The sequence below is a fragment of the Protopterus annectens genome, chromosome 8.part0 (assembly GCF_019279795.1).
Source record: "Protopterus annectens isolate FY-2018-M chromosome 8.part0, PAN1.0, whole genome shotgun sequence".
In the NCBI taxonomy this organism is placed as follows: Eukaryota; Metazoa; Chordata; order Ceratodontiformes; family Protopteridae; genus Protopterus; species Protopterus annectens.
Window position 1 is genome coordinate 1,311,307,900 of NC_056741.1, and position 19,423 is coordinate 1,311,327,322.

A 19,423-nucleotide genomic window follows, 5' to 3' on the forward strand; every position below is an offset into this window, starting at 1 on the left:
TCATTTCAAATGTAGCAATGTAACTGAAATCTGATTCAGTTAACTTTAAAAAGAAAACAGAAATCATCTTTGCAGACAAAGTTACATGCAGATGACAGTACTTCCTGCACCAATATAATTATAAAAATCCAGATGAGGATACGTAACCAAACTGATTTTAAACTGAGGTGTCTATCAAGAAAGATACAATCCCTCCAGAAGCAGTGTTTATTCCTTAGATGGATTAGCATCCTTATTTCATATACTTAGATATAATTATACTATACTAAGTCAATGAACTCTCAGGGTAAAGAGATATCTCTCTTTTTAGTGACCTTCAATGAACTGTGTTTTCAGTGAACTGGCTATAAAAAAAAAAAATACTTTCACAGGTAGACCTCAAAAAGTCTGATGTTCCTTCATCTGCTCTTGTGAAATTTGCATCTCATTTGCTGTACATCCTACTCAGTGATTTATTCCACAGGTATCACCTCAGTTTATGGTCGCATATGTTTGAGCTGCTCTACACTGTAATCTCTGCTGCAGGCTGCACCACATGTCTGAGCTTCTACACATCCTAAATAATGATTTCTACCATTGGCTTCTCCTCCACATGTGAACTCAAATGCCCAACCTAATTCAGATTCTTTCTAGTGAATTTACTTGTGCTTCACCTACACCTATGTTCTCACATACCCGGCCTGCCCCAAATGCTATACAGTAGCTTCTGCTACCAGATCCTCATGTGTGGCCCTATATGTCCAAACCATTCCACATGCTGTGTAGTAAGTGGCATTTCCTCATGTAGTACACTTACAAGTGGCTCCACATGTCTGTGCTACCTCATAAAATATGTATTCACTTTTCCCCTATGTTTCAGCCAACCTTTTTTTCTACATCCTTTGTAATAACTTCTCTTGGATTTTATCCCACAGCTGTGGACTAAGCATACATATCAACCTCTTAGTGCCAGAAATCTGGACAAGGTCTGAAAATGGGGGGGAACAAAGGCCCAAAAAGTAGGACAGATTTTAAATATTGCTCTTATAAACCTAGAAAGTTGCTAGAGTAACAGGGTTTGTGATAACATGCATTTCCTGAAGGATTTGAAGTCTAAAACTCAAATGTATGTTATTATTTAGTGACTTCAATCCTCAGACCAACGCACTGATTTTCCAGAAAACCACAAATTTTATGAGGAACAGACCAAAAATATGAGGCAAAAATCTGGGCAGTTGAGAAGTATGGGCCCAAGATATCTGAGCTGTTCCATATCCTGTACAATCATTTCTTCTATGAGTTCCAGGTCTGCAGTGTTCTTCTAGAGGTAGAGTAACATGGGCTCCTGTATCATAAGACTGGCTCAGTCTTGGGACTTGTGAATAAACTATGAGGAAGCAACATACATATCTCTGGTTTCATGTACTCTAATGCCTTATACTGGTGTCTTCAGAAATTGTGTGTGTCAAAAGGTAACAAACCTCCCAAGATCTCTCATATGTTTGAGTTGTTCAGATGCCTATGCATGCAATGGCTTCTCCTATAGGACAGACCTACACCTCTGGCCAAACGTGCTTTTGTCACTCAATATCTTCCTCCTCCTCATTATTAGTACCCTTTATCCTATTTTCTGCATGGGGTTCGGATGTTGTGTCAACTGTTGCAATATCTTTCAATTCAACTCCACTCTCTTACCTTATTTAATGCTTATGACTAATTGTCAGTCTTCTCTGACGCAATCTTCTCTGACGCAATCCATCCATCTCTTGGCTGGATTCTCTCATTTCCTCTTGCCTTCTTATCTCTCCCTCAAATTTTCTTCACCAAATCATCTTCTGGTTTCCTACACATGCCTGAACCATCATAATATGTTCTCTCTGACCTTCTTCAATTGAAGCTACATTGGCCTCTACTTTTGTATCCTCATTTCTTCATCTGTCTTTCACTGTGCATCCCACAACATGTCTCCAGCACTTCATCTCCTTCACCCCAAGCTTCCTCAACTTCTCTGCCTTCATTGCCTACATTTCTTTTCCATACATATGTACTGGTCATGGCACTCTTCTGTTCACCCTACTTTTCGTCCATGAGACAAATACTTTTCAGCTTCTTTGGCTTTCTTCTGTTGCATGCTACTCCGGCACTCTGTGCCAGTCAGCTGCAGCCTTTTTGATTCGAGCTTTGACCTCGGCATTCAGACTTCCCACCGCCAGATATTTGAAGTTGTTAACCTGTTCTACTATGTATTTCCTTTTTATATCAGTTTTCACCTTCTTTTGATTTTCCCGTTTACTGCCATGATAACTATCTTGTCTGTACTCAGTTTTAACCCATGTGTTTTAGTTTTGCATTCCATTCCCTTATCATTTGCTGAAGTTCCACGTTCAGAGTCTGCTTGTAATGCTGTATTGTCTGCATACAGCAACTTTGTTGATCTGTCCCTTCTAACCTATTGGCTAATGTAGTCTGTCACCAATATGAACATCTGTAAGCTCAGAGCTGAACCCCAATGGACATCCACTCCCATCGGAATCCCCTGTTCATACTTATATCATTGGGTCATTGTACATAGCCTACACTAATTCTTTGAATGTTTCTGGTACTTCAAACCATTGCAGGACTGTCCAAATCAGATTTCTTTGGGCCTTGTCATATGGTCTTTCCAAGTGTAGGAATGTCCTTTTGGACTCTTTCCTCATCTCTACCTTCTTCACCACAATTTGTCTCATGCAAACATCAGATTTGTAGTGCTGCATCCTAAACTGAATTTGAACTGCTCACCTCCCATCTTATTTTTACTAATTTGTATATTCTTTTATCACTCACCCTCTCCAGCACTGTCATGCAATATGACACGAGTTTGATACTCCACTGTTGTGAAGGTCCCCTTTGTATTCTACAGTCATTTCGGATATACCCTTCTCTTCATACTGCCATGAGTACCCTCTGAGGCAAAATTTTCCCTAACTCACCCAACATCTCGATCGCATCTGCCATGACCGCATCTGAGTTTGCTCTTTCCCCAATTGCATATTTCTTAGTGCTATTATTACTTCTTCTTGGCTGGGCTCTTCTTCCTCTTCAGTCATAAGCTGTGTGGAGCAGTACAGCTTCTGTGGGGTTTCTTCATTCAGAAGCTGCTGAAAGTACTTCTTCCACTTGCTTTGATGTCCTGTGGACTGGTGAGCAGGTTGCTACTGGCATCATGGGTGAGCAGGTTGCTAATGACCTCTCTTATGAAGGATGTCTGATAACTATCTTCTTTATCTTTTTGTGTTTGCCTTGCAGGCTGGATAGAGTCTCTTTGTGCCAACTGCTCAGTCACTTTCCAGAAGCTGGTAGAATGCCGCTGATGCCCCTGTTCTCTGTTATTGTGACTTCACACTTAGCCTCTTTGTTAGCCACCCAGTATTCCTTCTTAGCTTGGTCTGTCTTTTCTATCTCACACTCTGTTACACTCCTCCTTTCTTTTGATAACTTTCTGGACTTCCGCGTTCCACCCCCATCTTTCCCTTTCTATATTATTTCCATACTTGGACCAACCTATATCTGTTCTATAGGCTTCAAACATGCTATTTTCAGATGCTACCATTCTTCCTGTTGAATTCCACCTATTTTCTCATTTTCCTGAGGTGTTACAGCCCTGAGTATTCCCCTTGAACTGTTGTGCTTTTTCTCAAGTAAACTTCTGTTCACCTTAGAACCTTTACTGATCACTGCTTACAGATGATAGAGGCTACAAGTGGTTTATACTACTGGCCAACTGTTTTACTGGGGATGATTTTGCAACATCTGATTCTACCCAATGCCCTTTCCTTACTAAGAGTACATAGATCTGAATTGTATTTTGGCCATTATTGTATGTGGTCTTAGTGAACCACATGTAAGCCACCATCTAGCCATTTGCCAAACATAAGTCTAGAATATAATTTATTTCTTTATTCTTTTGGTTCCAACAAAGTGGATCCAGGTAGTCCACATATCCTGTTCTGTCTGTCCCTCTATGAGATTTGGGTCCCCTCTTATAAATACTAACCCATGTTGTCCTGTTGTATCTATTAAATCTGCAACAGCTGCCTGAATGCACTCTTCCTCGTTTTAACAATCCTGCTGTGGGGCACAGGCTGCGATTATACTACCCTTTTTGTGCACTGAAGCCTGATTACCATGAGTCTATCACTGATTCTGATGACATCCCTCACCGTCTTCAGAAGACTCTCCCTCACCAAAATTCCCAAGCCATTTCTAGTCTGTCCTCCCTCAAGTAATAGGCTCTGGATCTCCAGCCAAGTGGCTTTGGTACATTGCCCTTCCATCTTGTCTCCTGGATATACAGGATGTCCAAGCTTCTCTTTACCATCATGTCATCCACATCCAAGCTGCGTCCTGTCGGTGAGCCTATACTGAGTATAGCAATCCTTAGTTCATGTTTGGCAGGTCGATTGGTTTTACACCCAGTTTTTGTGTAATGGAGCAAACCCAGGTAAACGAAGCTAGGTGAATGGACATGAGCTGGCCAATAGCCTATCAATCCTGGCTGCTGAGCTGGATGTCAGACCACACTGTGAACTATGTTCTCCTGTATAAAGTATGCTATGCAACACAGTTGATGCCTAAAGCAGTTAGGCTACACAACTCTTCCCCTGATGGGCATCAGCTAGAGTTTGTGCTCCTGCCCAGTACTCCATGTACTTTTTTGGAGGAGTCTGATGTGGAAACACCTACCATGTTTCTTTTAAATTTATTTATTTATGTTTGGAGGTGGGAAGGCACAGGGAAAGCATGTAAACTCCACACAAGGCATTGGCCAGAAGTCAAAATTGAATCTTGTTACTTGTGCATGGGGGGGTGCAGACTTTAACCATTATGCCAACCTGTATCCATACGTGCCTGAGCTACTGCACATTCTCATTAGTTGTTTCTTCAATTGGCTTCCCATACCACATATGGAGACTTATATGAGCTGCTTTGCATACTATACATTGGCTTCTCCTGCAAACTGAATATCACCTCTGGTACACAGGTAACTTCAGCAATACAGAAACAGCCTTTCCCCTGCACATGATATCTGCCCTAACAATGATCACCCTGTCATTTACAAATCAAACATTCTCAGCTGACTTGGCTCAGATCACACACAGACAAAGGTTACCAATAAAGGAGTATTTGTTATGCTGTTTCACTAGTCATTTCACTGTCTAATGCTGTTAGTTGATTATTGTGCTCAAGTACCTGTTTCATGGGTGCCAGCATTTCTTTTTTTCTTAGAGCCACACATTAGTGAACAGTGGCATTATGAATCAAGCTTATATACCTCTTAGGTACCTCCAGCATATTCATAATTTGACAAAATAGCACTTTCAGATTCTGAAGGGAAATGACATAAAAAAGGCACTTGATATCTAGCCATGTTTATATTTTTAATACACAAAGACATAGAAAAAGTCATCTTAATGTTCTGCACAAGTCTTCCAAAAAGGGCCACAACTGGTTATGTATATGCTAATTAAATACTGGGTAGTGCTTAAGCAAAAACATATTTATTAGTTCCTTGAAATTCAGAAGAGGATAGGGATTATTAACTAGTCAGTTTCTCATTGTAGATGAAAATATACTAGCAAGAAATATGAAAAAGGAAGGACCGTCTCTGTGATTTAATTTATTTTTCCTCGAGGAGGGATTTAGTTGGCAAAAATGCACCCAGGCATGGAGACACACAGACGCACACACAGACACACACACCTAAGATGTTATATTTAATTTATTGAAAAAAAAAAACAAACATTTGATGTGATAAGTAGACGTGTGAAGTTACATGTTTGTTGCAAAGACCATTATGTTAGTGATAGGGCTACAAGAAGGAAGTATAACAGTATGCCTAGGAGACATGGGTATGTACAACAGGAATTTCATTCCCACGTTGATTGTGACCTAGATGTAGATCCGAGTTTAACATGTGTGTGCTATGTCTTTAAGAAGCATGCGAGGCTGTGCATGCACATATAAATTCCAGACACGTGTAATCCCTAGTCCCATTTTGTAGAAGCAGCCAGTGAGTGAGCATGTAGGATTGCAGCAGTTAGTTTGTATAGAAGTTACTTAGTGATAGTCAATCTCTACAGTAAAGTGTTTGTATAGAATGAAGCTGCTTAAACAGAACCCATGCAGACTCATTTATTTGTGTACCAACATAAAAGCGACATGGTGTCAGAACTGGGATAAAAGAAAAGAACATTTGGAGTCAAAGGTAATGAAAAATAATCTGAATTATTTACTCGATGCAACAAGGCAAGAAGGTGAATTACAAAGGCACAAACCATATCAGGCAAGAGGAAAGTACAAAAAGTTTGTTCGCTAGAGAAAATGTTTAAGATAAAAGTATTTGACAAGATGATTTGACTTTAAAGTACAGAATGAGTATGTTTAAGGCAAAACAAGCATGTCTAAGGCAGAACTGGGCATGTTTAGAGTAAAACGAGCATGAAGAAAGTATGTTGGGCATAAAAAGGGCTTAAATGAGCAAAAAGAATACAATAAGAAAGGAAAAGAGGACAGTAAGCAAAACTAAAGCAAGGAAACTGCTTGTATTTGGGCAAAGTGCTGTATTTGGGCATGACTTTGATTTCCTATTCTATCAACGGTGTAATTAGAAGTATCTCAGAGTGAGTAAAAGTACTTACAGTGTATGCTTATTACTGTGCATGTATTTGAAAGAGTTCACCGTGTGCAAAGTGCAACTATCTTGTGTAATCCAGTCAAAGCATGGTTATTTGAAGAAAAGTTCTTGTGATGGGTGTTTCTATTCACAAATTGCTGCCATTACAGAATGCTTCTTGTACTGTAAAGAGTTGTGTAGCAAGGTACCACATTTCAGTGTATTGTATGTAGTCATTTACAAAGTGCAAATACTTCCAAAATATATTGAATTTGGGCAACAGAAGTTGCATTTCTTTGCATTGTACAGTTTGATATATTTCTTGCATTGATAAAAGGAGCTTCTTATAAAAGATTACAAAAGTATTACAGTGCTCATGAATTGTTCAGTTGCATTGTAAACTTCTTGTATGTTTCATAAAGTGATGAATGACTTTGACAAATGATGGAGCATGACTGTAGCATTCCTGCTTTTGTCAATAAAGTTCCAAACAATTTAGCATTTCTGTCTTTACCAGTTTTGAAAATAAATGACTTTAGCATGTCTGACTTTACCAATCTAAGATTTTATAAAGCATAGTCTGAGAAATTATTCCGTAAAGCTCCATAAAGCATCGAAAAATTTGAAAAGCAATCCCGCAAAGCTTCATAAAGCATTGATAGCCTGGAAAACCTATTTTGCAAAGCATAGGAAAGCACACTGAGAATTCTAAAAAGCTGTCTCACAAAACACAGAAAACATCAAGAAATATTTTGCAAAGCACAATAAAGCACTGAAAAATTTGAAAAGTTATTTCGCAAAGTGCAATAAAGCATCGAGAAGCCCAAGAAGTTTAGTTGGCAAAGTCCAGTTATTTGAAAGTACTATGAGATTGATCATTTGCACAATTCTGAAGAGCTCAAGAAGAGACAGTATAAGTACAGAGGACAAAAGCTTTGGACAAATTGTGTTTATGCCAATTACTAATGCAAGTGTGTGTGTGTGTGTGTGTGTGTGTGTGTGTGTGTGTGTGTGTGTGTGTGTGTGTTTGTGTGTCTTTGTGTGTATTTATAAGACCCTTCGCTGGTATGTGTTAATATGGCAGACAGATTTCGAAAACCTCAACCACTTGTGTTTGTTCAGAATATTGCAGAGTACTGGAGAATGTTTGAGCAAGAGTGCAATATTTTCATACAAGCAGCTCATGCAGATGAAGGGGCATGTGCCAAGGCATTTATTTTGCTAAATCTAGCAGGATCTGAGGACACAGGAAGGGAAAGTTCATTTGTAAATGCACCAGCAGTGTATGAAAGTGAAGGTGCAGACTGCCATATTGTTGTGCAAGCTGAATCAAGGGATGATCCCCCGTGCTTGAAGCATAAGTTCAGAGAGATATGCGACCCCCAGATGAACATTGCATTAGAGAAGCATTTGTTTTACACAAGAAATCAGAAACCAGGGGAAACATTTGCAGCTAATATAACTGATTTGAAAAACAAAGCTAAAGCATGTTTGGTGATATGAAAGATGAGCTGATAAAGGATAGACTTGTATGTGGTATGTGGTTAGTGACAGTGACTTGACATTAAGCAAAGCAATAGAGATTTGTCAGATCCATGAGGTGACAAACACATACGAACATGCTTGCAAGTGACAAAAGCATGGATTCAGTAAGCTCCAGAGCGAACGTAGATAGTATGCAACATGTGGCAAACAGAAACAGCTGTAGATAAGGCAGCCCCTGCAAGTACAGCAACTGCACGGTTCCAAAAAGACCTTATAGCAGTAAAAAATTGTGGGCCAGCAGACTGTAGCATAAATTAATATATTTATTAGCTCAAAGGCATGAAAAAGACAAAACAAAGGTTTTGGCTGTAAAAATACAAAGCCTTCTTCAGTGCAAAAACATGTTCACTTGTTCTCCCTTTTATAGCTTACCACTAAATGAAGCTTCAACTTGATAAATTAATTATTCAATTAACCAAAACCATTTAAAGGTATTCATTAAGACCCAGTTTGATCCATATTTTCTCTTTATTTAATATCTGATGCCAACCGGATTTGTTGGTTCTCTGTCCAATGATTCTGTCAATCACAGTAAACGTAAAAGATGCATTTTTATGTACCTCTTAATGTTTGTATAAAGCATTTGTAAGCTTCTTGTGTCTGATGTCACTTAGATGTTCAGATATTCTGAATTTTAAAGGCCTGGACGTTTGTCCCACATAAAACGCAGAGCAGCTACAAGTAGCCAAATACATCACCCAGTCCATCTGACAGTTGGCAAAAAAGAAAATATCAAATACTTGCCTAGTGTTTTTGCTGCTGAATTGGTGTGTCTTCATCATCCTTCTGTAGTGAGTACAATGGCCACAGGGAAAATAACCCTTGAGTTGATCCCCCACCAGAGTGGTTTGTATAGGGTCATCTTTGCTTCTCCAACCATGTTTGTAATGATTTAAGAATGAGCCCAAATTCCTGCCTCTCCTGAAGGAAAATTGACATCTGTCTTCCAGAAATTCACATAATTTATTGTCTGCCAAGAGTATGTTCCAGTGTCTGCGGACACTATTGAGTAGGACATTAGTGTTTCTACCATATGTAGTGACTAGTCAGATGGTTGAATTCTTGTTCTTAGTCTTGTCCCTGTATGTTAAGAGATCTGTTACGATTGGTCACCCAGTGTCTAGCCCGAAAGATATTCCCCATTGTGTATCCTCTATTCCTGAATCTAGTAGTAAGATCTTCTTGATATACCTGATAAGTAGCATCATTTGAACATATGCATTTCATTCGCAAAAATTGTGATTTTAGGTTCATAGGTTCATACTAGGCTATCTGCCCTAGGGCATTTATAAGCCTAGCCAGAGTGTGTGTGGCTTTCACCACCCCTTAGGATGAGAATACTATACCCATTAGTTTGCTCTGCCTCTGTCCAGCAGTGATACAGAGATGATTCCCGGGGTAAACCTACGATCTCCCATCCACTCGTCAAGATTTCTCTTGAACAGAGTCAGTGAGGGGCTCTGCCTCACATGGACTGGGATTCTGTTCCATAGTGTAGGGAGTCTCTGGGTGATGAATCTGTCCCTCCAGCACGTCCTATTTATATCCGTGTTGAGGTTTAAGTCTCTTGATCTCGTGGCTCTGGTGGATTTGGATTTTTTGAGGTGGAGCATGTCCATTAATTCCGGGTTGGACATGGCCTTGTATGTCAGGCACAGATCACCTCTGAGCAGACGGTATGCGACTGAATAGAGCTGGAGTTTCTTCAGTTGGGCATCGTATGACATATGTTTGAGCCCCTTTATCCTTTTGGTGAGGAACTTTTGGGGTCTTTCCAACTGCTGCAGGTGTCGGGTAAGGTACATTCAAAATGGGGCGTTGTACTCCATCATTGGTCTGATAAGTGAAGAGTACAGGGTACAATGACCTCTCCTGATCTGGATGTGAATCCCTTCATGATCAGGTGGGCAATGTAGAAGGTCTTCCTAACCACTTTGGCAATGTGAGTGTCAAAAGAGAGGTTACTGTCAACTTGGGTCCCCAGGTCCCTGATAACTTCTTCCATGTTTAATGGATTACCACCTATGTGGTAATTAGGGGTTACCTTGTTTTTCCCAAAGGGTATGACTATACATTTTTGGCATTTAGCTTAAGGCCATGGCTCTGGCACCAGTTATCCATTTCTATGAGACCTTTCTGGAGGATGTCTGTGTCTGATGGAGTGTCAATTATGGTCCCCAGTTTGCAGTCATCTGCAAATTTTGTCAACCACAATCCCCTATGTTTGCCTGCACTTCAGAAAAATAAATGCCGAACAAGAGGGGCCCAGGACTGAGCCCTGTGGGACACCGCCGTGACCGGCTTAGAGTCTGACATGGCACCAGCAACTCTAACCCTGTGTGTTCTGTCCTTGAGCCAGTTTGCAACCCATCTTGTGACATATGGGTTTACATCTAAGCTGGTGAGCTTTTCTATGATGCCCGAGTGGGGTATTGTGTCGAACGCTTTTGCTAGGTCAAGGTAGGCTGTGTGAACTGCCTTACCCTCATCAATGGCCTTAGTGACTGTTTCAAAAGTCGACCAAGTTCAAGAGGCAGGATCTGCCCTTGACAAAGCCAAATTGGGTAGGATCCAGTGTCTGTAGGTCCCCAATGTCTTTATTTATGAGTTCCATTATGATCCTCTCCATAGCTTTGCAGACAAGGCTCGTCAAGCTTATGGGGCGGTAATTTCCAGGGTCCGTAGAAGCACCGCCTTTGTGGAGTGGGACCACAGTTGCCGTCGCCATTCTTTGGGTACGTATCCTGTAGTAAGGCTAAGATTAAACAGCAGCCTTATGTGTGGGTTTAGTTCCTCATTGAGTTTGTGTAGCACACAGCCGGGGACACCGTCCGGTCCCATTGATGCTGTTTTTTGCTTTACCGAGAGCAGCTCTCACCTGGGCATCTGAGATGTTTGGGGGGCTAGACTCTGGTGGGATAGATATTTCTCCTTTTGGGGGGGAGGGATGGGAGAAATTTGCACTGAACCTGTCTTGGCAATGCCTGTGGGTTCAGTGATTTTTTTATCATTTTGGACTAATTCTGAGCATATCTGGGAGTTTCCACCCAGGTTTCTAACATAGCTAAAGAAGGCTTTATGATTGTCTTTTGTGTCATTAGCGATTTTTCTCTCAAAGTTGGCCTTGGATGATTTTATGAGTGATCGCATTTTTTGCTAGTATTTGCTAGTATTGATCAGAGATGCCTCTGATCAATTGGGATGTTTCTGCATATTTGTGTAGGATGAAAGCTGGTAGCATGCAGAAGGGAGTTGTATTAGAGGTATTTGTGATATACTTTCAATGTTAAAGTGTGGTCATCATTCCTGCCAACTATGAAATCTAGAAATGTGATCTTATTGATGCCATAGATGAGAGTTGTCATTTAAATATCCGATAAACTCCGTAAGATAATCAGGGTCTGATCTCTATAGTAACCAGCAGTTATCCAAGTATCTTCTCCAAATATCAATCTCATCTAGATAGATGTTATGTGAGTTGTCATAGATGAGCTGTTCCTCAATGTGGGCCATAAATAAATCAGCATATATGGGAGCAAATGAGGCTCCCATGGCAGTGCGTTGTATTTGTAAGTAGCATTTATTCTGGTAATAGAACATGTTCTTCATATGAACGTGTTCAGCCAAGCAAAGTAAAAAGGTGTTGAAACCCGGTTGGTATAGCTCTGACTTATATAACCAGTATTCTAATGCTTCCAGCCTCGCCCAGTGAGGAATGATGGTATACAATGAAGAAACATCAAGAGTGCAGAGTAACCACCCAGCCTCAAGCTGAATCTCTGAGATGATTTTGAGGAATTCCATGGTGTCTTGAATGCGCACCCAAACCCATTTTAGAAGTGGTTTGAGATACTGTGTCAGAAACTGGGATGGTTCAGTGAAGGAACCCCTACCTGAAACTATAGGTCTACCAGGTGGATTTTCCAGGTTCTTGAGTATTTTGGGTAAAAAAATATATGTATGGACTGGAAGGGTTGGGCACCATGAAGTGATGTAGTGTGTTGTCTGTGATGATTCCCTCGTTTTTGACGGATGCCAAAAACTGGTAGATTTGTTTCTTGAAACCAGGAGTTGGGTCCAATGTCATGTGAGTATAATAGCAACTATCAGCTAACTGTCTCGTAGCTTCCATGTTATATTGGGTCCAATCCTGTACCACCACTGTACCACTCTTATCTGCAGACAATATTACCAAATCATGGTTAATTTCAAGTTCATGGATGGCATCCATTTCGATCTTTGAGAGATTGTTTGATTTGGCATGGAATTCCCTAAAATTGAAATGCAGATCTTTGAGAATGCAATTCTGAAACATTAACACATTGTGATGCATTGGTGGCATAAAATTAGATTTGTGGTATCTGAAACCATCCAGCGATTCAGGATTAGTTGCTGTGTGGAAAAATAATCTGAGGTTAAGAAGTCTACAAAGTGAAGTTATATTCAAATGCATCTTCAGACACATAAAAGCCAGATATAAAATTAAGACCTTTATTAAAAAAGTTTTTCCTGGGTGGGTGACAAAGGAGTAGATGATATGTTCAATACATTATTCTCTGCTATTTCTGTACCATCAGTTTCAACAATCCTTCCATGTTGTCCACTTCTGAGTTGTTTCCTGCTCCCCCCTTCGCCTATCCCTAAAGGGATTAAGGTGTTACTTCGTTTAGAGGCCGGAGAGTCTGGTGCATGCTGTGCATCAGGCTCAAAGTCTGGCGAGGATTCCTCATCTGAAGTATCATAACTGGATGAGGAAGGCTTTTTGAGGATGGCTCTAGGTCTTTTCCTTTTAGCCACCTTTCTTTGTGTTTGCTCAAACCTCACATGTGTATTACTTGAAAAGGAATACCCACCCTCATAGTCAGTTAAGTCACTGTGAAATTTTTTCATCTTTCTGTCTTTTAGGTTCATAGGTAGGTACTAGGCTATCTGCCCTAGGGCATTTATAAGCCTAGCCAGAATGTGTGTTGGCTTTTGCCTCCCTTTTAGACTAGATTCCTGAGCATCTGTCCAGCAGGGCCATAGAAGTGATCCCAGGAGCAAATTTACTATTTCCCAGCCACTCATCAAGATTACTCTTGAAGAGGGTCAGCGAGGGGTCTCTGCCTAACATGGAATGGGATTCTATTCCAGAACGCGGGAAGTCTTTGGGATATGAATCTATCCCTCCAGCATGTCCTATTTATTGTTGTGCTAAGGTTCAAATCCCTGAAGCATGTAGCTCTAATGGATCTGGTTTTCTTGAGGTGGAGCATATCCAACAATTCCGGGTTAGACATGGCCTTGTATGTCAGGCAGAGATCACCTCTGAGTAGGCAGTAAGCAACTGAGTAGGGCTGAAGTTTCTTTAGTCGAGCTGCATAGGGCATCTGTTTGAGGCCCACAACCCTCTTGGTGAGGTATTTTTGAGGTCTCTCCAGCTGTTGCAGGTGTCGGGTAAGGTACATCCCAAATGGGGCATTGTACTCAATTATGGGCCTGATGAGCGATGAATAGAGGGGCACAATGACCTCTCGATCTAGATGTGAACCCTTTCGTGATTAGGTGGGCTATATAGAAGGTTTTTTCTAACCACTTTGGCAATGTAATTGTCAAAGGAGAGGTTACTATCTACTTGGGTCCCCAGATCCCTGATTACTTCTTCCATAATTAGTGGATTACCTCCTATATGGTAGTTTGTGGGCACTTTGTTTTTCCCAAAGGGGATGACTATGCATTTTTTAGCATTTAGCTTGAGGCCATGGTTCTGACACCAGGTAGCAGTCTCCATAAGGCCCTTCTGGAGGATGCTTGTGTCAGCCGGAGAGTCTATTACGGCTCCCAGTTTGCAATCATCTGCGAACTTGGTCAGCCACAGTCCTCCCGTGTTTGCCTGTACCTCTGAGAAGTATATACCGAACAAGAGGGGTCCCAGGACTGATCCCTGTGGGACGCCAATTGTAACTGGTTTAGAGTCGGACATGGCACCCGCAGTTCTGACCATGTGAATTCTATCCCTGAGCCAGTTTGCAACCCATCTTGTGACATATGGGTTGATATTTAAGCTGGTAAGCTTATTTATGATAAGAGTGGGGTATTGTGTCGAAGGCCTTTGCGAGGTCTAGGTAGGCTGTGTGGACTACTTTCCCTCATCTAAGGCTTTGGTAACTGTTTCAAAGAAGTCAACTAGGTTTAAGAGGCAAGATCTGCCCTTAAAGCCGAATTGGGTGGGGTCCAGTGTTTGGAGGTTCCCAATGTCTGTTTATGAGATCCATGATGATGATGTGCTCCATAGCCTTGCAGAACATGCTAGTCAGGCTTATAGGGCGATAGTTCCCGGGATCCGTTGTGGCGCCACCTTTATAGAGCGGGATCACTGTTGCTATACGCCATTCTTTGGGTACATAACCTGTGGTAATGCTGAGTTAATTCATGTGAGAGTTTAGTTTGTTTTGGAGCTCATGTAAGACGCAGCCCGGGATATCATCTGGTCCCATTGATGCTGTGTTTTTTTACTTTTGGAGAGGGCTGCTTTCACCTGTGATGTCTGGGGGACTGCATTCTTTTGGGATAGACACAGGCCCTTTTGGGGGGAAAGGGGGGGTGAAGTTTGCATTGAACCTGTCCGCCAGGATGTTGGCAATGTCTGTGGGTTCAGTGTATTTCGTGCCATTTTGCACCAGCTCAGAGCAGATCTGAGAGCTGCCACCCAGATTTTTGACATAGCTAAAGAACTCCTTGTGATTTTTAGAGTCTTTGGTGATTTTTCTTTTGAAGCTGGCAATTGATTTTATGAGGGATCGAAGTTTCTTGCTAGTACTGATCAAGGATGCCTTCTCTTTTTGGGATTGTACCTTGTCATGTAATAGTTTTCTCCTTCTGTTGTATAGCTTATGGCCAGGGTCCACCAGACTGGTCTCCTGTTCTTGGAGGAGTGAGTCTTGGTTTTACTTGGGATGGCACGATCCATGCATTCCTGTAGGTGCTCATAGAGTGCATTTGTAAAGGATTCTGCAGTTTGGGTAGGATTTTCCATTAGCCCGGGGGCTTTGAAACTTTCCACCTCGGTCTTGAGAAATGTGAAGTTTGTTTTTGAAAAAATTTTCACAGTGGTTTCCTTGGCTGGGGGTGAGGTCGGGATGTGGATGTCCATTGTGATAAGTTTATGGTCTGATCTTACCAATGAGGGATTTACCTCTGGTGTGGAACATTGAGCCCCCATGTTGGTGATGACCAAGTCCAATATGTTGTCCCCTCTTGTGGGAGTGGTGACCAGTTGTCCCATGGCATTTGAGTTTATAAACTCCAGGAACCGGTGGGCTAAAGAGTTGGGACTTGAGTAGTTTTCCCAGTCAATGTTTGGGTAGTTGAAATCCCCCAATATCATGGTGTTTGGTGAGACCTTCATATTCTCCAATGTTCTTAGGAAAGCCGAGTGGGGATCCTGAGACAAGGTGGGTGATCTGTATGAACTGAAAAGCAGTTTTACCTACTGTTAGTTGCACATGGATGGTCTCCTGCTGCCTCGTGCAGTGCCACTAACCTGGAGGTGTGGGTATCCTTGATGAAAATGGATACTCCCCCACCTTTAGTATTCCGGTCCAAGTTCTGGGGCCAAAAGGAATGGTATGAGTTGAATCCTGGTAGTGCTGGGGTGCTGTCTGGAGCCATGAACCAGGTTTCTGTTACTGCACAGATATCCGTTTTCTCCATATTGAGGAGTGCCTCGAGTGCGTGTATGGTGAGGTTTAGACTTCTGGCATTGAGTAGCATTACCCTTAGTTTTTTGTTTCTGGTATTGTCTATGGAGGTGGGTTTGTCATTTGAGCCTTTTCTAAAAAAGGCACTATGGGGGTGGCAAGAGCCTTAGCCAGTATTCAAAAGCCTAAGGGTGACAGGTGCAAGCCATCCCTGGTGAAGCAACGTGTCTTGTCTAGCATGTCATCCCAGGCTGACAGACACTGGATCCCCTTTGAATGACACTAATAGCTTAGCCAATTGTTAAACTTGATCATTTTGTCTTTATACTGCGGCATCATTCTTGGTGAGAGCAATATGCTACTCAGGGTCAGGGTCATACCGGCCTGGGCTACATGATCAGACAGCTCCTGTATGTCTCTTTTCATGTAGTCCAGGGAGGTACGTCTCGGGTCATTCACACCAATATGGACAATGACAGAGTCATATTTGTACCTGCTGTGGAGTGACCTGAGTGCCTGTGTTATGTGGCAGATCATGGCTCCCAACAGGCAGCTTACAGTGACCCTCTCCTTGTTCAGTCTGGTGAGTGGGACGTCCATGTGCCTGACAATAGTCTCCAATTACTAGTGTATTAGGTGTGTTATTTAGCCTTAGGGGCTGCGACTGTGTGGCACACTGACTTCGTGAAGTATGTGATATGTGTAAGTTGTTGTGGGGTAGCGGTTGCTTGGATGTCTGCTTTGGAGGTCTCTGCTGCTTTGACAGATATTTATTTAGAGTCTCCGAGTATGTTTTTGTGAGCTTGTGTTTTGTTTGCTGGTGAGTTTGGTCTATGTGAGACTGGTTGCGTGGTGCAAGTGGTTTCCTTCTCCTCCTGACCGACTATGCCAGTCTTGGGTTGAGAGAGCTTGGCCTCCAGTTTGGCTGTATAGTTGCATCTCTCACAAATATATGAGTTTGTTGGAAGGAGAGGGTTGTCTGTGTACATAAGGCAATTGTAACATTGCCTCAAGATTCCCAGATTCACTAGCTGGACTGGAGAGTATACCTGAAACTGCGCTTTGGACATGCCTGGATAGTTTAAAGAACTGGTTTATTGACTGACCGGAATGGACAAATAGGGAACCTTGTACTTCTGGATAGTATAAGGGGGTGTAGTGCTAAAGTTTGTTAGTGCTTACTGAGAAATTTGAGCAGGTGCTGGGCCGTAGAATGAAGGTTGAGTGCTTAGAGAGTTTGACTAGTTCTAAGGGAAAAATTGAAGAGCAGACTTTGTGGAGCCAGGAATTGTTAAAAAACTGCTTAAACGGCGCTAAAGCTGGTTTTAAGGCAGGGAGTTTGAATGAGATAGGAAATGGCCCAAAGCGGCCAATAAGCTACAAGTTACTGGGCTGCGACCACTCCTCGAGGGACAGCTAGGTTGCTCAGAGCTCTCCACTCTCACTGGTGAGCAAAGAAGCTTCCTCCTATCCAAGTAAGGATATGGGCAATACAGGAACTATGACGCAGCCTAGAATTCAGCAAAACCTGAAGACTGGACTATTCTAGTTCAGAAAAGGCGGGAAACAAGGATATTTTTTTTATTTTCTTTTTTTCACTTATACAATTAATTGCTGCTCCACGGTGGTACATTGTTGCCTCACAGCAAGAGGTTCTCCTGTTCGATTCTCGGCTGGAGTGCCTTCTGTGTGGAGTCTACATGTCCTCCCCATGGTAGAGTGGCTTCTGAAAGACATGCATGAATGGGCGTGCCTTCGCTGAAGGTTGGGCATCGGGCTGGCAACTCGGCACCATAAAAATCTACTGCCAATCATTAGTGGACCGGAGTTCCACTGTGGCAACCCCTAACCGGGAAAAGCCGAAAAGACCAACAACAACAATTACTGCTCCAAAGTTAGCAGATCCTGACTGAGTCTCCTAAGACAAGTGCTATAAGATTTCTGTCCTTCAAATTTCTGAATGTCCCCACACATTTGTGTGATTTCTAATATGTCTTTGTCAATTGTTCTCTCATAATGAGAGGCTAAGATTTCAACAAAGCTCATAGAGGCTTTGTTGAGCCACAGCCCATTGTCCTGTAAGATTGGCATCAATATTGGGAACCAATGGTTGTATATGTACCCTAAACCCTCATGGTGAAATGCCCTTAGTTAAATATGCCTCGAAAAGCTTGGAATGCCATACATTAGTCTGAAGGGACCTCATACTTTTATTAAGTTTGAGAAACTGCGCCTCATAGGTATTTTCTAGGACCACGTCCTCTGGCCCATTTGGACTGGCTGTATTGCCAAGGCCAAAAATGGCAAAACCATCCCTATCTGAGGATAAACCTTGTAGCAGGTTAGTAAAATCCATTGGTGATTAATAATCAGCATAAAATAAATGCTATTTGTCCCCTATTCTAACACCAGAAGTTGGAAATATGAGTCTCCCAATAAAGGTAATTAAAAAATGCTTAAACCTGATCCAATGATTCGGTTGGAATAATATATTATTTTTAATCTTATGACTTATAAAAGAATGCACCACACTTAGATTTGCCTCTACATATGCTCGCAATACCAATTCATTGATTGCAAGCATTAACAGACATTGGAACATTTTAAAATATGATCCAGACATCTCCAGTTTTATTCCAAACCATTGTCTATTTTCATATAGGAAAGGGAAAAACCTAGGTGGTTTCTTCAATCATTTCAAACATGGCAAAAGGACAACAGGCACGGAACTGAAACAAACCACACTTTTTGTGGAACCTCTAACAGGCTGTTTCCCATGTGGACATTGCACTCACTGCGACATAATCAACAAATCCAAACAATTTTCTAGTAGGAACTGTCCACAGGTATATGATATCAATTTCTTTGCAAACTGTAGCAGTGATTGGATCATTTACTTGGCCAGTTGTCATTGTGGCGCATTTTATATAGGACAAACGTCACGACCATTTAGAATCAGGATATCAGAGCATACTAGTAACATTCGTAGCAAGAAAACCAGTAGTGCATTGTATAAACATCTTTTGGTACACAATTCTGCCAAATTTAGTTTTATTATTATTGAAATTATATCAGGCAACAGGACAAACAAATTAGGATGGCATCAAATTCTTAATAATAAAGAGAAGAAATGGATAATTAAACTTGGGGGATTATTCCCACCTGGGCTCACTGAGAATTTGTGACCCACCAATACGGACCCAGATGCTTCTATATTAAGTTACCACATTTATGCTTTGTGTCTATACACTGAAGAAGGTTGTGTTTTTCTACCGAAACCGGTCTGTAACATAAATGTGTAGGTTTGTTAACCTATCACAAATAAATTTGGATTGTTTGTATCAATGTTTGCTGGCTCCACTTCTTTTCTTCTTTATAAAAGAGACAACCTTAATGGCAATGCTATGTTCATGTACCAATCCGATATGGAAGTGTGAAGTGTGGAAAATATTAGCCCCTGCTCCTCTATATAGCTATGTATTTTTGTGGGATTTTTTTATATTTGGAATCCACTTTAACTGTTTACTGTTTCACTTATTAAGCAGTTGTATACCAGTTCTGCATT